We start from the raw sequence: 7,250 nt of genomic DNA, 5'->3' as shown, positions 1-7,250 counted from the left end.
CGATCAAATGGGTGTTGTGGTGTGGTTTAAAGTGAAAGTGGTTGTCGTGGTTGGGCTGTTGTTTAGAACATGAGGCGAACAGGGGAAAACATGGGTGGGTTCTCAATTTCTGTGTAATTCATTAACTTGTATCTGTTGATCGTGATTGAAATGGGTAGATTATAATGATAGTGTCTAAAATCTATTGACTCCTCCTCCCACTATGATATAACCGATTTGTAATATATAAATTTGAAGAAGGTGGCATAAATTGGACAGAAAGATAAAGTAGATGTGGACATGAAACAATTTTTGTATTTTCTTGAAGGTTAATTGGTTCCTTACAGTGACACAATCAATTAGAGATTCATTGAACGAAAAAAAAAAAATTGATGGTGATACTGAATTGACTTCGCGTAATTTTGTCCTTATAATCTGTACTTCATTAATATTAATAATTAATAAATATATTAATAATAATAAAAATAATAATATTGATAACAATAATAATAATAATAATTTTCAATAAAAATGTTAATAATGATATTAATAACAATAATGATGTTAATGATGACAATCATAATAATCATAAAAGTTTTAATATTTTTAGTAATGATAATATTAATATTAATATTAATATTAATAATAGTAATATTGATAGTTAATAACTTGTATATAATGACTTGGATTATTTATAGTAATACTAATAATGATATTGTTAATAATATTAATACTGATTATTAATGTTAAAGTTAATATTAATATTAATATTAATATAACGATTATATATATCAAACTTCATATCTATATACTATGTATAATAACATTATCAATACTGTTATTAATGCTAATATTAATATAATAATAAAAATAATGAATGTACTAATAACATCTCAATCATATTGTAACTTGTAATTTTAATTTGATATATTAATATCACACATTAATAGTTATATAATATTTAATGACTATGTATTATATATAATAATATATATTGAATTTTTAATTTTTATTACACTATACATATAATACTGATTATGTATAGAAGTCATATATGTATATAGATTTATTTTAATTTATCTTTTATAATAATAACTAGATCACATAATAGTTTACTAATATATTTATTTTATTATATATAATTACATAATTATTTATATATACATTTCTGTTTACAATTACAGGTTCGTGAATCGTCGAAAATAGTCAAAGGTTAATTGAATGTATAACAACAGTTCAAAATTTTGAGATTCAATTACATAGACTCTGCTTATCATATCGAAATCATATAAGAATAAAGTTTAAATTTGGTCGGAAATTTTCGGGTCGTCACAGCAGAGATAGCCAATAAGTTTGTCAATTGTATCTACACAGATACGGGAAGTGAAGCTGACACCATTTACTGGCATTGCTTGAAGACTTTTCCAAGGCATGTGCAGGACAGAGCTAGGCAAACGAGATTGAAAGTTTCTGGATTAACGGGAGCACCGATAAATGCCATGGGGCAGATTCGTTTGGAAGTTGTTATGGGCACATTCCCATTGTTAAGAACAGAAACAATTGATTTCACAATCATAGATGGAATTTCTCGATTTAACGTTCTTTTTGGAAGGACAGCGTTGGCTAAATTCGGAGCGATAACATCGACAGCTCATGCAGAGATCAGGTTCCCAACTCCTAACGGAGTAGCCGCCATACATTCACAGTATGTGGCACCGGCTAGGGAGAGATCCACATTTGTGAACTTACCAAAAGGCAACGTAAACTGGAGAAAGCATGATCGGTTGTTTAGTGATGATGAAGTTCAGGAGTTTTTCATTCCATAATCAAGTGTGTGGGCCGGATAGCGCTGGGCGCTGGGCGTATGAAGAAGCAAATCTTAGCATGTTATCAAGAACAGAAGTTTACTATCAAGAGCAGTTTTTTAGCATTTTTATGAAGGCATTGTCTTTTACAATCGTTGTATTCATGCCAAAATACACATGTTTGGCATTTGAAGAACATATTTTCGCATTATAATGAAGAGCAGTGTTTATCAATTTACTGTGAGCCATTGTGCTAATTTTACAGTGCATATGTTAGCAATTGCATACATTAAACATTCATGGCGTACTAATTAGGCTTGATCCACCTAAATTCGTCATCAATCGTTTATGTACTGCACAGTACCGAACAAAATATTATATATTTTTCTTAAACAAAGTGTTGACCGTGACAAATGTAAAACATTACATTTATAACCTGCCCACAGAAGGAGTGTATTTTTAAATACCTCCGATGGCGGAAGCTTTTGTGCCGGCCAGTAAAGGCACAAGGGATCGGCTAGAAAACGTTTAAGTTTTACTAGAACGCACCGAGGCATGATACAAAACTCAGATACTTGTCATGACAAACATTATAAAAAACTTACTTCACAGAACGAAGTTCTATATTTTATGTATGAAGGCAAAATAAATTAGCAATTCTTCCTCATATACTTTATGACGGAAGGCGTAAGACGGAGAGTTTATTGATTTGTAATCATTCTTCTAAAACACTTTCTATTCTTCCTCATATACTTTATGACGGAAAACGTTAAACAGAATTTAGACATCATGTTAATTTAGCAAAACTTAATACTATAAGGCTTCTACATATGAATTACCTTATACACTTTTCAAAATGATTTGCTCAATTATACACTGCACAATTGTGTATAGAAATTTTATGCTCAGGTGCATAATCGATTGGTTTTAAAATGTTAAGCATCAAAATATTTGCAACAAGCATGTAAACACACATAGTCATCACAATAAAGTCAGTATATATATATAATGTCAAAATCAGATGGAAAATTATTACAAAACATTGTTTGATATTTTTACAAAGATCAATCAAACTGCACGCTAAGCACATCTTGCGCAGATGAATCTTTTTTGCTGCATACTTCGTCAAAAATGTTTATCTTCAAATTTATCAATTGGTTCTTGGCCTCATCAACTTTTTCTTGAGTACCAGGGGGCATAAGTTTGGCAATAGCAGCAGAAGGGGTTTGGTTGGGAGCAAGGCGTTTGAACAGCTTGCCGGTCACATCAGCAATAGCATGGGCGCAGGCAGCATCAACATAATCATTGTAGGGATTCCCTACAAGATTGGATCCAAGCACCTTAGCTATCAGACCTGGTACACCCTTCTTAAGCTCAACAAAATTGCCCTCGCCTTTCTCTGCCCTCCGGAGAAGCTCAGCAGACTTTTCTCTCTCTGCATTCAGCTGTTTCTCCAGCTCACCAACTTTCACCTGTTCCTCTTCCAATCTCTTCTTCTCAGCATCCCTTTCCCCTTGCAGAACAGCAGCAACATCTTGAGTACTTTTTAGCTCAACTTCTTTAGCCTTTATTATTTTCTGTGCATCACTTAAGGCACGCTCAGCATCAGCATCTCTTTTGCGAGCATTTGCACCTTCAGTTATGTCCTTACGGGCTAAAGCAAGAATAGACTCTTGTTGCTCCTGCAGTTGCAGCACAGAGTCCAGGTGGTTGGTTAGTAGTACATGAGCTGCCATAGTTGATTCCCTGAGTTGCTCAGAACGGAGAGCAGTGAATTGGGGTTTCAGCTCAGGGATAACACAACCCTGTACAAAACAAAATTTTATGAGTAAATTCAGGCAACTCACATCAATAACTTACAAGCATATACATGTAGATGGTCTTATCATTCATACCTGAAGAAGAGTTGCAAATTCTTTATCCTTAGTGGCAGGGTTTGCAATAATGGCCTGCAAAGCCCTCACATGAGCAGGAAGAGTTGGCTCTTGAACATTGGAGGAGGTGACAGCAGGGTTAGTGATATTAGGAAGAGGAGAATCATAAGCAGAGTTGCCTTCCAGCCTATATTCATGAAATTCAGATTCATCGAAGGGAGTAAAGTTTGGGTCAGGCATTTTCAGGCCCTTCTCTCCTTCACTTTCAAGATTCCCCTCTGGCCTCCGGTCACCGCCCTCCGTAGCCTTCCCTTGGCTATCATCCGACTCTGCTAAAATTACTAATAAAAACAAATTAGCATTATGAACAAACATAACAGTTATAAGCAAAAACATGTGCATTTTTAAGAAAGAGCAGAATGAACATACTTCTCCTACGTTTCTGCTTATTACCCTCCTCTGTACTCTTCGCGCTTTTAGAGCCTATGCTCTTCTTTCTTGTCTTTTGGGTTGGAGGAGGAGTAGGGTTAGTTTCACCCGTGATGTCAACTGATGCTGATGTTTGCTGATCGGCGGTGGTGGTATCATCCGTTGTCCGCTCAGTGTCTGTATGTTCAGACCCGGATTCGCTGTCTGAGCTGCTCACAGCAATTTCTTTCCCCTTTTCGGCATCAGCAGCAGCTTTAGTTTCAGCTGCAATTCTCTCTGCCTCTAGCTCTTCAGCAGTTTTGTCACAAGCAGTGACCTCTACATCATCATCAAGATCAGCGGATAAAAGAGCAGAGCGAACCTGCATCACGGAGTTGCCTGCAAAAGTTACACATGAATAGCAATATAAGTACACATGACAAACAGTAGACACAAATCTATATATATATATATAATAGGATGATCATATCACATCCTACCCTGTTTTTTCACACGAAGTACTGGCACAGAATTGCTCGGCCATTCTTGGCTCACTTTGCACAGCACAAGAATTCCCTCATACCTTTCGTATGATCTGGGTGGAAGACGGAGTCCTTTCAAACTATTTACTATCTGCTGTTCTGCAGGAAAAATCTTAACACCCTTTCCTATGCCAGCATCAATAGTACCCCACTCCCGGACAACGGAGTATTCCTCCGGAATAACAGTTTCATCAACAAAGAAAAATGGACTTTTCTAGTCCTTCAAGTTTGAAACTCTATTTAGACTAACAAAATGATTATTTTTCTTACTATCAATAGTAAGCCAGCAATCGCTAATTGTGCGGATTCTAAATAAAGAGATAAAAACATTAATGCGAGGCTTTATATTAATAGCATTGCAATACATTTCAAAAAGGATGATTTTTTGAAGGCCATGGGGATGCATCTGACTAAGATAGGCACCATAATATCTAAGAAGGCGAAGAAGAAAGTTAGTAAGGGGAACACGGAGGTTGCCGTGGGTAATTTGTAAAGCGTATAAAGTAATTTTCCCCTCAGGAGGGTTGTCAGCAGTTTGTCTGATGGTGGGAAGAACAGGGTTGTATTGATTGAGATGGCGAAAGGCAATCTTTAAGCCATCTAAATATTCACTGGTTAATGATGAAGCCATCGTGCTAACTTCTGGAATGTCAGCGGTAGTTGATGAAGAAGGCTTGGCGTGCTCTTGGCCAGTACTCCGTGAAGAAGCCATGATAATACAGTAAAAGATATCAACAAGAAGAAAATAGCAGTAAGATGAAGTGTACTGACCTTGGAAGACGATAAACCTTAAAAAGTTGAATATTGAAGAAGGCGATGAAGATTTGGGGGAGAAATATGCTTTTTAGATCTTAGCAAAAGTAAAAAAGTGATGGTAACAGGGTTATGACGGTTTTTATAGGATTTCATCGATGCAATTTTTATGGCCACGATTAAGACACGTGTAGGGGTGAGTTTAAACGAAGGGTACGAAATAGCACTTTTTACAGCTGGAGGCTCGTGGACGATCTCAGCAGTAAAAAATTAATCATAACAGCGTCAGTAAAACTCGTCTGCATTTAATGCCTAAAATGTTTTCCCCGATGCAAGTGGGCAATGAACAGGCTGGTTTGGCATGCGTTTTTCAAAAAGTTTAACGACTTAATCATTCTTCAAATGCTTAAGTCATTAAACTGGGGGGACTTAATGGTGTATCCTATCATATACACACATAAAAGGCATAATGGTTGCATAAAAGTAGCATCAAGAAGGCTGGAAACAACAGTTCTGTAGAGTTATCCGTCCAGCGTTCTCCTCTGTACAGGCTGCTCCGTCATGCGTAAGCTTTGAAGGCTGCCTAGCGCGTAAGCCCTGGCGGGAGAACGCCACCTTCAGCATAAATTTCGGATCACAAATAACAGAACGTATCATCATTTGACACGTGTCCCCGAGCAATCTGGTGGATCTGTCACTATAAATAGACCCCTTGGGTCGTCATTTTACAGGATTCAGATATTCTGACAACTTTGAGAGCTGAGACTTCATTTCTCTTTCTCTCTCTACTTTCTCTCACTAGAAGTCATCCGGCTAGCACTCTTACGCTCTACGGACGACAGATTGATTAAGCCACCCCACAAGTTTCTACACTTGTGAACCGGGTCTGCAGGGATTATTTCCCGAGGGTAAAAATCAATCGGCAACACTCCGCCCTCCTAAAGCTAGATTACTTCTAGTATCTTGTTGGCACACTAAGCCATGTAAGGAAATAGGTGTTAACATGATCCATGTAAGAGCTTCGTGAGAGGATCCGCTATATTAAGATCTGTGTGAACTTTGCGAATACATATCTTTTCCTTTTCAACTTCATCCCTTATGTAGTTGAATCTCCGCTCAATGTGACGGGTCTTTTGTTGAGCACGAGGTTCCTTGATTTGAGCAATCGCACCCTCGTTGTCACAAAAGATCTCAAGAGGATCTTGAATGGAAGGGACTACTCCTAAGTCGTCGATGAATTTCTTCATCCATGCAGCTTCCTGAGCTGCCAATGAGGCAGCAATGTACTCCAACTCTGTAGTGGATAATGCAACAACATCCTGTTTTGAACTCTTCCAAGAGACTGCACCTCCATTTAACGTGAAGACATAATCGGATTGTGATCGAGAATCATCTCGATCAGTTTGGAAACTCGCATCCACGTAACCCTTTACAGCGAGTTCCTCCTCACCAGACCCGTATATGAGAAACATATCCTTAGTCCTCCTAAGGTATTTCAATATACTTTTAACCGCAATCTAATGACTATTTCTTGGGTTATTCTGGTATCTACTTGTCAAGCTTAGGGCGCATGACACATCCGGTCTAGTGCATATCATTGCATACATGATTGACCCAATAGCAGATGCATACGGGACTCTCATCATTCTCTCTTGTTCATCTTTCGTGGTAGGGCACTGAGATGAAGTGAGAGGCGTTCCTCTTTGAATAGGTACCAAACCACTCTTAGAGTTCTCCATCTTGAACCTTTTCAAGACCTTTTTAATGTATGCACTTTGATTCAAACCTATCAGTTTCTTGGATCTATCCCTGTAGATCCCAATCCCCAAAATGTATTGTGCTTCTCCAAGATCCTTAATAGAGAAGCATTTACTTAGCCAAGTTTTAAC

The sequence above is a fragment of the Rutidosis leptorrhynchoides genome, chromosome 7 (assembly GCF_046630445.1).
Source record: "Rutidosis leptorrhynchoides isolate AG116_Rl617_1_P2 chromosome 7, CSIRO_AGI_Rlap_v1, whole genome shotgun sequence".
Lineage (NCBI taxonomy): Eukaryota > Viridiplantae > Streptophyta > Magnoliopsida > Asterales > Asteraceae > Rutidosis > Rutidosis leptorrhynchoides.
Note: the sequence above shows the minus strand (reverse complement) of the source record.